The 16,234-nt window shown below is 39.7% G+C and overlaps 1 long non-coding RNA gene across 1 annotated transcript in view; it reads right to left on the bottom strand.

The window, feature by feature from the left end:
• The window catches only part of LOC110363995 (uncharacterized), a 368,778-nt gene extending 355,116 nt beyond the window's left edge, over positions 1-13,662 (bottom strand). Inside the window, exon 1 of the long non-coding RNA XR_010473550.1 lies at positions 13,382-13,662. This is a non-coding gene — a long non-coding RNA (uncharacterized LOC110363995). The remainder of the gene's footprint in view (positions 1-13,381) is intronic.
• Positions 13,663-16,234: the final 2,572 nt, after the last annotated feature.

Here is a 16,234-nt window from a genome sequence, read left to right on the forward strand (position 1 = left end):
GAATCAACATAAAGCAAATATTTGTTTACCAAATCAGGATCAAGGTCTCAAGTTGTACTGCTATCTCAATTTTCCTCTGGCTTTGTAAAGATTTTACCTTTCAGTCCCTCACCCTTTCTTGGCATATACATGTTTTACATCTAGATAGTTATGAAGACACTTGTGTAGAATTAAATTTTCCCCTCATCACACTCACAACAAAGTCACCATCTGGTGGCATAAACCAGACAATCCCACGAGGTACATCAGAGATAAATGGCAGGAGTCTTTGCAGTTCTCTGTGCTCTTCAGACTCAGGACTGGACAAATTGCTGTTGTTCAATATAACAGTCCTCTGCAGTGCAAAATTAGGTTTGCGTCCACATTCAGCCGAGCAGCTTGCATGGATTTTCTCCAGCTCTTTAATTTTACCCACCGTGTCTACTCAGCTTCTCTCAATACTATGTGTTGTGTGGAACTATCACAACAAAATGGCCCTGAAAACATCTGAGGGTTATGGGTTTGTTGTTTTTTCTTGTGGGGTTTGGTGTTGAATTATTTATTAAACAAACAAAATAACCCCCACAACACAGAACAAACCACACCAAACAAAACACCTCCAACCTTTTTCTTTCTCCTCCACCCCCCATGACATATCAGCAACCATCTTCATAATACAGATTATGTGCATCCCACCACAGGAGAATCAGATTGCACTTTGAAAGAATTTGGCTGCTTTTACAACAGTAGTTTCCACTCTTACAGAAGGAGAAGCAGGTCACAGACTGGAATGGCCTTTCCAGAAAGGAACAGACAATGCAGTTGGCTGCTCTATCCTTGTCACTGCAGCACTCCAGCCAACATTTCATCATGCTTAAGTATGACAAGTGATATTGTACAGCTGCCATTCCCTGGGATCTTCACAAAACCAGAAAATATCTCAACAAGCTCTTCCAGCATTCAAAATTAGAAGCTGTCAAATTGCAGCAGAACAAAACAGCTTGCAGGTATTGTGTTGGGAACAATAACTTGCATCCTATTATGCATGCCCCTCCATATGTGGAGTATAGCAGAGGTCACAGGTAGTGATAATTGTGGTCACAATGGAGCCTGTTATTTTTGGCACCTTAAGTTACCTGCCGCAGAATATTGCTACAAATACTAAAAAAAAAAAAAAAAAAAAAAAAAAAGAGAGAGAGAAATCAAGTGCTTTCAGCCCCTCCAGAGCAAGACCAAGGGCAGGATGCTGCACCGCGCTCATTCTGGGTTGCAGCGCACAGGAGGAGTCTCATCCCTGGGCAGCCTCTCCCCACAGCAGTAGTGATGCTGTGCAGTTCAAGAACGATTTGGAGCCTGGTTTCCTACAGGAACAAGGTGAATCAACTCACACCGCGCATGAGAGCACGTCTGTCAGTCAGTGCTTTTTAGTAAATTTGAATCCAATAGCCAATTTTGGTTAAATCTGAAGACATGGAAGAAGTCACAAAGGTTAAACACTTATACATTCAACAGAACTACAGCCAGCAAAGGAGGTAATTCCTACCAATTACCTCCTGAAATTCTGTAATGTGAGCCCCATTCATTACAGGCAGAACCTGGAGTACATGCAAAGTAAAGACATTACTGACAATCCAAATAATAAAAACTTATGTTATTACTAGAAAATTCAAACTACAATACATACTCCATATGAAAATCTGACTTAACTAGTCCTGCTGATTGTAGGTCTGTTTTATCAACAGTGTCTGCAGCATGCTGATTAACCCTTTTGTATTTATCTCCTGTATTACCTGTATCATTCCAGACAAAAAAAAATATTTATTTGAAATTAAATTTTTTCTGGATTTTTTTTTTTCGTGCTCCCTGCTACAAAAATAAAAGTCATTTTGGTGAGGTGAGATTTCCAATTTTAACACGGTTTAATTGGTAGCTGATCTTTACTGTTGTGCGGTCATTAACATCTGGGGGATCAAACAGAGAATAGAAACCTTCTTACCCCATTTCACAACACCTCTGTTCGTGTTTGGTGGAACAGATAAGCTTACAGCTGTCCAACTTATAACATGCTGCGGGGTGAAAAACTGCTTTTTATCTGGTCTTGAAGGAGTCCATCCATAGCTGATTCAACTCTTTTTGGGGTTGACTAGAAAGTTTGCTGAATGGTGGTATATAAAGTTCATAGTCCCTGTCAGCTACAAGAATAAGCAGGTAAATCTGACTGGGCTTAGTTTTGCTTCTTTGGCTTTTTTTTTTTTAGCAGCATAACAGAAGCTGTGTCCAAAATATCAGTCATCTGTATTATTATATTTTGCTTGTAAACATGCAATTTACAGCAGGGAAAATATCTTCCTTTATTGCTACTTACGTGAGTAATATAACAATTGAAGTGAGTTGACATACTATGGCAGCATACTGGCATATAATGGCATTTCCAGGTTTACGACAGAAACCATTATTGGTTATTACTTCCTTCTCGGAAATGCCTCATGGTACACTGACTCTCCTTCCTATTATTAAATCTATTTTTAAAAAGATTACAATGGTTACAAAATATTAAAGACCAAAGTGAATCCCACAGTTACCTGACAACAGCATTGGAGTCTTTGGACTACTGCTACTTCAAAAGGAAGACTTTCATATAAAAAGTGAATAAAAATAAAGGAGTAACAAGAAGGAAGGAGACATCTACAGGTACAAGAAACCTATCAAAACTAAATCAGGAAGCCTCAATTACACTCAGCGTTAAAAACTTAGTGTTCCAATTGCAATGCATCCTCCTGTTCCTTCTCAATTAATTCCGCTGGCAGGCTGCTCTCACTGTTTTTTGATCTTTTACTTTCAGCTGAATAAGCCAGTTGGCTCCCTGTCTCAACACTTGCCCAAAAAGTCATCCTCGTAGTTAAATTCTTTTAGCACCCAGATAATTATTATTTCATCTCTACACAGTATTAAACCCAGGAGAACAAAAAGATCTAGATCAACACTTCTGATTCCAGCTTGTTCAAATAAATGTAGTTTGCCAAACTTGCACTGTAAATGATTCATCACACCACAGTTTGAAAACATAACATTGCAAATGAAATTTTGTTGTCTTTGTAGAACTGTTAAGGATTAGCAGTTTCTCCAAATGTCTGGTAATTGCACTTCTGAAGCCTTATTTTTAGTGTCTCAGGCTTTTTCTTCATAGAACATTGTTTCTTATGTATGAAATATTTCTCATCACAAAGATATTTCTTTTTGCATTGATCTGCATGATCTGTTTTTCCACCTTGCATATTAATCAGACTTAAATAGTCATCCTGTAAGCGTACTGGACTACCTTTGCTAAGCTGTCTCTTAAGGGACTCTTAAGGGACTTAAGGGACTCAGTTGTCTCTGAAGGGACTCTTGTGCACAAAAATAAGCAGCTGAAAACATTTGCAAGGCACTGGCCTTATTTTACACACTGATGAAACATCATCTTACAGAACAAACTACAGCACCAATAAAAGCAATACCACTATATCCCTGATGATCTTAACATTAAGATATAGGACTTTGTTTTGAGGGGAGTGCAGAAAAGAGGTGGGGGAAAATCCACAAAGGATTACTGTAGACTTTTATAAGATTTTCAACACATCCAAGTCCTCAAAAGTATTGTGCCCCTTTGAAACAACTGTGTCTTGATAATGTCCCATCCCAACAGATGAGATGAGGTGTGAGTTAACTCTGGGTTAATTCTGAATGGTTATGCAAAGTGAATGACAGACAATCACTCCGGGGTCCAATTCAATTATGAGTTTTACTAAAATTATGTGTTGCAATACTAGTTACAGCGAATAGTGGCTTGGCAAAAGTATTTTCACAGAATTTATCAATACATTAACAGCAAAAGTCCTACTATGAGCAATGTATTGGCAACCATTAGTAGCTATAATACAATATTTAACAAGAATCCAACAGCAGAGCTTAAGATAATGTTACTCTTACATAATCAAAAGGAAGAGAGAGAGAAAGAGCGGTAGAGAGGGAAGAAAACTAAGGTATAAGAGAGAGAAAGAAAGGAATATATCACCACTCACAAAAGGAGAGACACAAAAATAGGGATATAGAAAAAAAGAGAAGGAAAGAGCAGAGAGAGAAGAAGAAAGAAAAAGGTGAGGCAGCCAGCCACTCATGCTGTTTTGCAGCGTGGATGACAGGACTTGTACAATGATGTATGGCCTCCGATGTCCTGCAGGGAGTGTGCTGGGGTTTGTATTTTAGGAGCGCAGCGCCCCCGGTGTCTGGTCTGGTTCCCGTGGCGAGGCTGGTATGTGGAGTGTCCTGAGGGTGGGTTCCCTCCCAGTGCTGTTTTAGGTGAGCTTTTTTTATATCTCCCCGAGTAAAGGAAGGTCTGGGGGGAAGGGGTGATTGTGAAAGATTGACAAGTCCCAGACCATGTTGAAGGGTCTCAGCTTTTCCCCTTTGTGTGGCAAGCTGGGCATATCAGAAGATGGAGCTATGTGCCCTGCGGCTCATCCCACCCCTCTGGTGGCAGGCCTGGGCTGTGGCTCGTTAGCTTGTCATTGATATGGAAATCACAGTTCACCCTATACTGAACGTGTCATCTCCTGTGGCTGGATGAACTAGTTTCGCCACTACGTTTTTAGCCATGATCCTTAACAACACACAACAGATAACCATTCAGAAAACAGACTTATCACTGTCCTTGCCTCTTCTGACCCCATGAATTTTAAAACATTAGACTGGGTACAACATGGTGCACCTGTTGCACACACGCTCTTACTGTTCACACTGAGAAATGAAGATGAAAGAGCAGTTTTAGTCCTACTTTATATCAGTACATGTAGGTTAGCTTGTATGGAAGATGTTTTAACACTGTAGAACTGTTTTCCTTTGAGCCACAAAACAAAATTGCTGTGGTGAAGAAGCATCTCTTGAAATAGGCTCAATTACTGGGACAAAATCCAGACCAGTGTGTTTTGATGAATGGTAACAGAGGAACACGACCTAAACAGCATAAGGCTCATTTAAAACAAACAAACAACAAAACAAACAATAACAAAAAAACTCAAAAAACCCACAAAAACAAAAGACCCTATACTTTTTCCAAAATGAAATGTTACCTTTTCACCTTAGATTCCCAGAGCTCACAGTACTACTGATCATCTTTCCACGGTTTGACAAGAGGTCACCAACTGTGTCATCTGCTAGAGATGCAAGATGAAATGTTTGTCCTGTTTCTCCAACAACCACCTCTTAAGTGAAGAAGTTCTAGTTAAGGATTAAACTTAATGTAAAACTCCACAGTCATGAGGGAAAAGAGGAAGATCAGAAGCACCCTGTGACTAAACTTGATTTCTTAAACAGCTCTGAGGTATTCTTGTTATGTGTGTAATTGCGTTTGCTTTCTGATGCATGACAGTCTTCAAATATCAAAATTGTGATATGAGTGTGACACTGGTCTCTGCAGTACTGAGAATAACAGTTCATGATCTTTGAATTACAGAAGAGGAGTTTCTCAGGCTGTAAAGCTCAAAGGAATATTAATGCTGACACTTGATACCATTTTAAGAATCCAGATGCCTTCTTTCCACCAAAACTGAAGCTACCCTTCCCTTTTAAGTTTTCAGTGCTTTATGTCCCCCTTCTGTCACAGAAACCATTTCTATGCCTTGTAGCATTTAATCATGACTAACTTCCTCAGTAGCGTCTGAGGAGCCTATAAGGAAATGTTAACTGAGGTAAACAATAAAAGGAACTGCTTGAATCAGTTCAGGCTCAAAAGCTGCTACACTCAGTGGCTGGGCCCCAGCCCACCTCCCCAGAGCCCCACTCTGCCAGCAGCACCCACCACCACAGCTGCTCCCAGGGACTGTCATGATTGAGCCAGCAGGCAGCTCAACACCACACAGCCATTCACTGTGGGGAAAAAAAAGTAAAACTTGTGGGTTGAGATAAAGATGGTTTAGCATGACAGCAAAAGAAGATAAAATAATAATAATAGTGATAAAAGAATATACAAAACAAGTGACACACGATGCAATCACTCAACACTCACTGACCAATTCCCAGCCCATCCCTAAACAACAATCACACCTTCCCAGCCAAATCCCCAAGATTATACACTGAGCATGACACCACATGGCATGGAGCATCTCTGTGGCCAGCCTGGGTCAGATGTCCTGACCCTCCCAGCTGCCTCTGCACTGCCAGCCTCCTTACTGAAAAGTCCTTGACTTAGTATAAACATTGCTTAGCAACAGCCAAAACATCAGTGCATTTTCAATGTTATCCTCATACTAAATCCAAACCACAGCACCATGCCAGCCGCTCAGAAGGAAATTAACTCTATCCCAGCTGAAACCAGGACAGGGAGCAATGCTCCAGCCAGCCCAGGGCTTCGCGGCTGCCACCAGCACTCCTGGACTCTGCCAGAATTGACAGCCTTGGGTCTGTGCCCTTGACCCCAGCCTGCTCCTTCTTTCCACACTGCTTGAAGTGCCCCCGCAGAGAGCCACCACAGCCTTTTTTCCACCACCACAACCCCCAGAGCCCAACAGCGACAGCAGCTCCCCCTGCCACAGCCTTGCCAGGCCAGGCATTCCCCATGTCCTCCGTCCTTCACTGCCACAGGCAGAACTGTCTCCACCAGGAGAACGGTTATTTCATCTGATTTATTGCCAGCTACCTCACACCTCTGATCACCATGTCAGCTGCTGGGACAAAAGAAAACACACACTCACTGAAGCCCCAGCGGCTGCATTGCCAGGAGCCTGTGACCACACAGGGACAGACACAGGTAAAGGAGGCATAGCCATTACAGCTTAAAAGAATGAATCTTGTTGGGAATTACTGATGTAAAGATATGTAAATCCCTTCAGTTTTAGGTCAGTCTGCTCATCTAACAAAGAGTGACCTGTAAAACACCTACAGAGACTGCTAACCTTGTAGCTTTAGGCATTTTGAAGCCCTCACAATTAGTTGAGTCTTGCTTTAACATTTATCTTGAGGACGCTGGATAAAGTGGCCTTTAGCTGAATGTTGCTCACTATACACTAAAATGACTATGCTAGCAATATGCAAATGTGCTACCCATTGGCTTTTTAGGACTGCCCTGAGTAGTGGTAAATTTTTCTATGTAATTACTTACTTTTCTTGCTGGCATGCTGCCTTTATTCCAGCATCCAGGCTTGTGCAACTCCAATAAACAATATCTCATCTCTGTGTGCTACAATTTGGCTTGTCCCTGGTTTAGGGACAATAGAGGTGGCCATAGTGGCAGATTCAGCTCACCTTACCCAAGAAGATGCAACACAAAATATTTCTTTTTCTCTTAGCTGTTTCTAGGCCCACAGGGTGCTGACCTCCCCAGTGATATCACAGTTCACTTTTACCAGGGTCACAAAAGAGTAATGTTGTTTGGAGAGTCTCCTGTCTGAAAACATGCCCACTTGAACCCTAATTACACAAATTAAATATACACAGGCAGTGACTTAAAAAAAATCTCCAAATGACACATAATTCAGCTATCTATATCTACGTGGTCTGATTCTAACAACCTTCAATCCGCTTTGCTTAGGATCTTCTCAACTAAAAGAGGACTAGAGAGCTGTGTTTGATTTAATTTTAGGGCTTTAGCACAGTCCAGCTTCCTTGGTCCTCTCACTCTCCCTTAGCAATGTAAATAGTCTGTACATAACCAAGTAAATAACACAAATCAGCATTCCTGCAGGTATTCATTAATACTTCATCACAAAACTGCATGATTTAAGCTATGATAAACCCAAACTAACATCAAATATTTCACAGAGGAAAATGGATACAAGCTGTCATTCATCATGAGTCTATTTAAATGCAGATTTCAACTATCTGCTATTCTTAAGTATCCTTATACTTCTAAAGTAGACTCTCTGGGAAGCAAGGTCTTTGTCTTGGCTGCCTTCAATCTCATTTTTCATTCTTATTAAGGAGGATCACGCTCCAAGCACGAGCCTAAATCACAAGTTTTAGGGTTTGGTTTTTTTTTTTTGAGAATAGTACTGGAAAAAGGTAAAATAAGTGCCTACTGTCTAAATTACACAGAAAATAGTGCATACAAAGCATTTGTGAAGAAGAAGCACAGAGAATAGGCAATAAATGCTATTTATTTCTAAGAAAAAGCAACTTATAATAAGATCTTCATGAAAACTGTATCCTGAGTACTACAATTAGGCTTCGACATCTTGGGCTTTTACCTAGAAATATTGTAGCATAAGTGCTTGAGTTTGACTGAGCACATTTCCCCTTCCACACACACAGAAGTCCAAGGTCATTGAAATTAGAAGCGTTCTCAGTTATGTGAGAATCTGTCAAGATAGTAACAGAGATCCTGACAGCACGATGACCCAGAAAGCATCATAAGCCACTAGGAATCACTTCAGCCCAAACATCCTATCACCAAAGAACAGAAAACAGTCCTAAGACATTTACATGATTTCCAGAGCTCTTTCTCTATACAAGAATTCCACCCTTCATTGCACTTTGCTCCATTTTTCTTCTAAATATTTCCTAGCATTATTACTAACAAGGCCACTTTAATGATGGCCACAAAGCACTGGCTTCTGGGATGCACTAAATCTCATCATTGTTCCTATTAGGGAATTTATTATCAGTGAAATATTATCAATGAGACATAAGAGTTGAATGCTGACAAAATTAGCTTTTACTGCTAACATTCATCTCTGTTACTTCAACCACTTCTTCCAGTATTAAGGCCATGTCCACTTAGAGAAATATATGGGAACACAGTAACACTTTAGCTCTGAACAAGCCATCTTGAGTCCTTATAGTTGCTTTGAAAGCTCGGAATGGGCCAGATTAACCTATAATACAAAGAGTCACCTGACTTCCAGTTCTCTCAATTTTTATTTCAGAACCTGAGATAAAATTATGCTGGAAACTCTACTTTCCTGACTTTTGTCAAAGGGATGCTTAACGTCATCTCCACAGTAACACAGAATTTGATGGGATGGGCCTGGTCAACAAAGTGTCTGCATAGTTTTTTTTTTTTTGGAGTTGCTTTACAACAAAGGACAGGAGTATATGCTAAGACCAAAGCCATGTCTCATTTTGCCAAGCATCTCAGCATCACCTGCTCCCTCTGCAGCACAGATTCTAGATGGAGTTCTTAAAGCCTCCTATTGTTCAGTTAATAGCCAGCTGTGAATCACCCTTAAACAAAAAGCCCAGAGTACAGTTTTTACTACCAAAGTATTTAATATTGTAAGGTAACAATTCCCATTTGAACCATAAGCTAAAAATCATTGTTTATAAAATTATAAAACAAAGCAATTATATATATTTTCTTGTTCCTGGACAGACAGATTCAAGGTCCTTGATAAATTAGAGCAAAATCTTCTTCTAGCAAGGTCTTATTTGAACAACAGTACCCAACCCATTTCATTCACCACCAGAGTGAACAACTACAAAAATCAGTAACTAAGACAACATATTTAACTTTTGAAATAAGACACTTCTAGCTGTGTCATTCTATTTCAAATATCAGAGAGAAGGTAAAAAGTGAACTTTCAAATACAAATGAAATACCTCAGAATTGCTTTAATATCATCTACGGTAAGATAAATGTCTCAAAGAAAGGAAAAGTTCTTCCTTAGGTTTTCATGAAGCATCAGCATCCTCCACTAATCAGGGAGGGATAAAAAGGTATCACATAGTTTTAACAATACAAGACACTTCTCAACAAATAAACAAACAAAACCACAAAAACCCCACCACAAATAAACAAACAAACAAAAAACCACACAAAAAAAACCACCACCAAAACTATCACTTTACACCATGCTGAAGATTAAATCCTTTCTAGAAATACTCATTAAAGAAGCCTTCTGAACATCCTTCAAAAAAATGTCATTGGATCACACACCAAAAGGGTGTGCAAGTCCCATTTTTATACTTCCAAATTCTTTCTTTGTAGGCTGGTAGCACCTCATCTTTGTCTTGAGAGATGCAACTTCCCATCACATGCTTTCAGCTAACTTAAGCCTGTGAGAAATTTAAAATCACAGTGCTTTGCTTACCTACATACCTATTCAGCTAATTAAAGGCCTTCATTGGCAGCAGCAGCAGACCCCTTCACATTTGATTTGAACTAGGTACAGGAGGACAAAGGCCTTTAGCTTATGATGTAGTTAACTTTTCTTAAGTCTTTCACACACAACACACATTAGGAACTGACACCAGAAAATGCAGGAAGCTGCTAAAATTTAACATTGGTAGTAATATTTGGTTTTACAGGCATTCAAGACTGACAATATGTAACCAATTAGATAGAAGCATTAATTCAGGTAGCTGCAGAAACCAGTATGTAGACAAAAGAAGTAACAAGCCTGTGGTCTATCTCTCGTACTGCCTAATGCTGCTGTTTACACAGAACTGAGTAACCAGCAATGAAGAGTATTTTCACTTTTAATTTCCCAATATCTTTGCAGAAGCAAAACAAAAAGAAATTTCCATGTGTATTGGAAGATCTGTGCAGAAAGTCCCCTTCACTGTCTGTGAGAAAATAGGCCTTGACTTCAGAGCATCTTGAATCCTCTGATGTATATGTTATCAGGTTTTTTTAGTAATTCCTTCTATTCATTTTAGCTGCACAGAAGTTGTCAGTATATTTCTAGGAAAAAAAATAAGGAAATGCCTCCTGATTCTGTCACAGAATCATGACTAATATTATAATGTTACCACTACTCACACAGAAGCCATTCAGTTCATCATTACCTAACCTGAAAGTGATACCTCTGTATGACAGTCATAATTTTTATTTCTTTTTAACTTTGTAGCAATTTGTGCCATTATTTAACTACCTTCATTTAAAAATGTTTCCTTGTATTGCTTCAATTGCATTTCCTAACCTCATTCCAGAAAGGCAGAGCTGATTTCAACTTCTGTTGGGTGAGTAGCAAGCTTAAAAAACGCATATTGGAGGGTCAAGGGAACAGAGGTGAGCTGGTTTTTAAGGAGGTGAAAAACAGCAGGTAGAGAGGGTATTCTCACTGTCAAGGACACACATCATGGAGTTCTATGCTCTTTTTCAGAATGCTTTCACCTTCCCAAATGTTTGCCCACTAAGCGTCTATCCATAGGCTTTTGAAAGCTTAACTTAACAGAAATAACACAGTGACACAGGTAACATCCTTCACTGACACTCTGCTGCGGGACAAAAGGTAACAGATTGCACTTGTTCTTTCAGTGACCCTTTTCTGCCCTCTTGCCTTCTTTAATTCACATCAGCATCATGAAAACAGGACTAGTACAGTGCATCAAGCTGATAGTTCATCACTCCTCTTCTCTCACCAAACCCACAAGCACCGTTGATCTGGCAGTGACTTCCCACAGTGTTCAGGGAGCGGGAAAGCAGCTGTGCCTCTCCCGTCCCTCTGTTCTTGCTGTCCCCACAATTGCCCACACAGCTCTGGGAGCCCTCAGGCTGCTGACACAGGCTCTCAGACCTTGAGACATGGACAGACTGCCTGGTTCACAGGGCTCTGGCCCCAAACACACTTCAGTCTGTTCTTTCAAATAAGACACTCCTCCAGATTCCCTCAGCTGCTCAGCTCTCATGATGAGAAAATGACTGTGCAAGGACCCTCCCTTCTGCATCAGGGACCAAGCACCTTCTCCGAGCTGAGCCAGAAACTTGCAGTGATTTTCCCACCTCTACCTTCAAGGTCCAAGTTTCCTAATCTAACACCATTAGATTCAGCTATTGCCTGCCTGGCCTAATACTATTTCACACAGTAGCTGCTGAAGGGCTGTTAGGCTCTACAGCAATATAAATATCACCATTCTGACAGTCACAGAAAGGGTCCGTACCCACAACTCCACTTCCAATTATCAGGTTCTTGTTTCTTCCTCTCCCACCACTAAAAGTCCCTGCTTCTGTTGCATTTTCATACACTCACATACAAAAAGCCCCACATCTCTGAAACTGTTAATTGTGTTTTCTCCACCTAGTCCCAGTACAAGGCAACTGCTTCACTACCAGGAGAACAACTAAAAAAAAAGAAAATCAAACTTCATGACACAAAAATAGTCCTACAAGTAGTGAGGTGATACAGTGACTTCAGAGGCCTGATATTTCTTTCAGCTTTTGCTACACTGCCTGCTCAAATGCTCCTATTGTGATGTGTACCAAGGGAACTATTAGTAGAACTGTGCCTGGACAGACGTAAGTTTTCATTTACCTTCAAGGTTATTTTCACAAAACCATTACATTTTCCCCTTTTACGACAAAGCTGCCAGAGTACTTCAAGTACTTCATCTGCAAATTATGAGTTACAATTTGATTGCCGATGCAGGAAATGACAGACTATCATGAGGGACATCATCCTCCCCCTCCCCCACCCCGCTTCTTACACTGGGAGAATATTACAAATGAGTTATTACAGAAAACACTTAACAAGCCAAGTACTCCACTATATACAATTTGTGAGCTTGTTTTCTTCTCTGAGGATAATAAATTAGTGACAATCTGTAGTTCTGTAGTTTAAGCTGAAGAATTGTATTTCTATTAGAGTAAACACCAATTTGCTTGTATCTTACTTCTTACCTTATTTTGTCATGTCCCACAATATACCTTCCAAATCTCCACACAAAAAAGCTACTCTCATATGATATAACCAGTTAGCGTGTAAGCATCTGTCTATAGCTGTCTTTGTCTACATCAGAAGCTGCAATTAGGGGAGGCACTTGAGGAACACCAGTCTCAGCCTGCGATGCAGAGCTCAAAACTGGCTCTATTTCCCACCTACTGAGGCAGCCCCTGCCCCCCACATGAGTCTGCCCAAATGTGTTTTCCAACATAAGCAAAAGTTCTAAGAAACCAAAAAAGGATGGCTCACAGGACCAAAGCTACTGCTCTATCTATTTTTCCTCATGCCACCGGCCCTGGAAAAAGCAGTAGTTTGTGGCTGAGAGGCCTGACACAGTCTCTGTGCTGCAGCTGTATGACTGCTAGGGACAACTCCAGTGAGGTACCACATAAGATGAGGGAAGGACCACAACTTCTTAGCATAGAGAAGAAGGCACAGACAGAAAATTAATCTGCATCTTTACAGTAAAAATAAAAGCACCAAGCAAAGGGACCTGCTTAAAAACATGCAGGCTCCCTTCTTACAGACTCCAGCAAGCCAACCCAGCAGCACTAAGCATTAGCATTTAACCCTCTTACTGCTTAGCAGACAGTGTTCTCTTCACAGGCAAGACAGATAGGGTCTAGACAGCCCACTCCTAATGATACTTGGGACTTTATAAATATCTGTGATCTTTTGCTTATCCATTTTTCAAACAAACAAACCACCAAACACACACAGAAAAAAAAAAAAAAAAGTGGGGCAAAAGCAAACTCCAAAACAATACTCACCCTTCACAGCCACTGCCCAGCAGCAGTTCTCAGAAAGGAGCTCTACTGAACTTTATCTTCTCTCCCATCACCACCAAATAATTACTTCACCTAAATAACAGTTGTTTCCCGTGCCACCTGCCCCCATTTCACCTAAAAGAGCCAGCCCAAATTGTATCAGCAGGTTCACAAAGACCTTAAATAAAATGGAAGATTGATTGCACCTGTTACATTAATATTACACTCTCCTCAATGCTACTTTAATATTTTTTGCTTGTAGCCACTTATGTAGTGTGACAGAAAACATCTTTCTTAAAAATACACTAATAAACCAAGTACGTGGCCCTAGTTGCAGAACTCCTCAGGAACAACGTAAGAAAACCACTTTTGTAAACTCAGTCTTGTTTAAAGCCACCTCTAATGAATCTCCATTGATTAGGAAGAATCCTGAAGTGTAGAAAGTTTTTCTCCTCTCCTTTTTCCATTTTACAGACTACTTCATCTGTTTACTCAGTCAGTCTGGGAAACAATGTGTTTATTGCCACTCTTAATCCTGTAATCCAATTAATTTCTTAAAGCATTGTTAATTCAAGTTTGTTCCTTTAACTATATCTACTTTGTGGGCTGTTAAAGGACTTATGCATGTTGCTCCAAATTTTTCTTTCCCCATATTTGACAGGTTCTGACTTCTAGGCCTCTTAAGGAATGGTTCTGGGGGCACTTCTTTAGGCAGTGCTTTGCTGGGCATGCTTGGTAGAACACAAAGTCTTTCTCAGAGCTCAGCAGTGAGAAGCTGGCAGTTACTATGATAACTTCAGGGACCCACAGCACTCAGATGCAACCTATTCTCAGTCCCACACATGGGCAGCTCCATCTAAGGACTTTTTCAGTGGATCTGTTTTTTTAAGGGCAATGATCAGTACATGATTGAGAACTGCATCTCTGATTTTAATTGAGATTTTATTCTGTTCAGCATTTGGCTTGATCCGGGAGCCTCTGGTTTGTTTCCTTCTTGTTCTAAACAATCTTTCTGTTAAACAGAAGGTGAGTTCAGAAAGCCCATTTTATCTTCAGCATTTCATTCAGCATTTTGCTGGCCTGCATACCCACTTCGATAAATAATAATTACACTGTACTGTTTTGAATGGAACTTTACCAATGCAAAAACATCCCAAATGACGATCATGATATAGCTCTTCTGGCAATTGCTAGCTCAGCCACAAGTTACTGCTGTCACTCATGATAATTATCCATAAGAACTTGGAAAAGAAACAATTATTGCTGCACCATACTGCTAACTGGCTCCCAGATTTTAAATTCCACTGTAGTTTTGACACATGTCAAATGACACATCAGAACAAAAAAAGCACATTTACAACTGAAAAGTACCTTTTCGTTCTTCTTACCTGATTCATGTATCCCCAAAGAAAATTAAAGCTTTACCTCTGATCTCCAGCTATATATTTTAGCAGTCACATTAAAACAATCAGTGGAATCTAGTTTCCTCTTCACTTTCTCAACTGTAGCTACCCACAGCCTTGAGTCGGAAGATAAATTAGGTCAAAAGGACAAAACCATTCATTACAAGATATTATGAGATATCATGCCACTAATCAGCATCTATGATAATGTGATGCTTATTCTTGCAAAGATTTTTGCAAAGAGATTAGCAAATAGATAACTTTAAATTAATATATGGGTGTATGATAAAGTGTCCAATCAGAAACTGGGAAGAAGGAATGGTAAATCAATGAATAATATCTAATATCTGCTTATTATAAGGTTTGGTTGGTTGGTTGTTGGCTTATTTTTATTGAATTGCCTTCTGGAGTAAGACAGCATTATTATCGCTGATTTTCCCTGCATAAACTGGGTCCTAGAGTCCTGTGTCTTAGTCCTGCTCATCCATCAAACAGAGCTGAGAATGTATAGAAGTGTGCTTCCAGAGAAAAACTCTTTATCACCATGTGCAGTACTGGAACAACTGCTTTCATTTACAACCAGCTAAACCTCAGACACAATTGAATGGACACATGTAATCCTGATTTTACTACGGTTTGTCTGCTTCCTTCCATTAATGCATCCTTAATGTACCCATCTAACTTGGATAACTCATAACTGAGGTCTAGACTAAGAAGGAAAAATACTGTGCTGGAAAGTCCCCAGATCAGCTTCCAGAAGGACATCAGCATATCTGACTCAGGTGAGAGTGCTTTTTAGCATTTTTTGCAGTCATTCACAAATCAAAATGTGTGAACCAAATTCCATATACCATATGTTCAGGCTCTCTGTAAAGGTGATATTTACCATCTGCATTGTTTAGTGAAAAAGTACCTAAAGAAAGGAAGTACCTAAGAAAAGGAATGTGTCTCAACAATAATGAAAGGTAAACAACTGGAAAACTGCTCTGACATTCAAAATCATCTTGTTGGGAATAAGGTAACGAAGCTGACAAAAGTTTTCCTCACACCGATGAAAATCAGTAAGTAGGTAAACAACCTGTTTAAATAAAGCACATGACCAAATGACTCCAAATAAATAAAAAGTACATTTACTGATTTCTATGCAAATAAATTCCTTTAATGGTACATTAACCAATCTGAATCCTAGAAATTATTTAAAATAAAAAGATACAAGTAGGCAGTTTTCAATAAAAAGTCACCTAAATAGCAGAAAACATTACAGCTTCACTCCAGTACATACAGAAATTATTCTAATAGCATTTCTGTATAATTTTTCAAACTCTTCCAAAATAGACTTATTCATATTTAGGTTTTGGTTTGCTTAAAATTAAAAACAACTATTTCTTTGTAAGAAGCTTGTCTCTGTTCTGCCTGGGGTGAAACACAAAGAAAAGGAAGAATAATCCTTTCA

This window comes from Columba livia, chromosome 6 (assembly GCF_036013475.1).
Source record: "Columba livia isolate bColLiv1 breed racing homer chromosome 6, bColLiv1.pat.W.v2, whole genome shotgun sequence".
In the NCBI taxonomy this organism is placed as follows: domain Eukaryota; kingdom Metazoa; phylum Chordata; class Aves; order Columbiformes; family Columbidae; genus Columba; species Columba livia.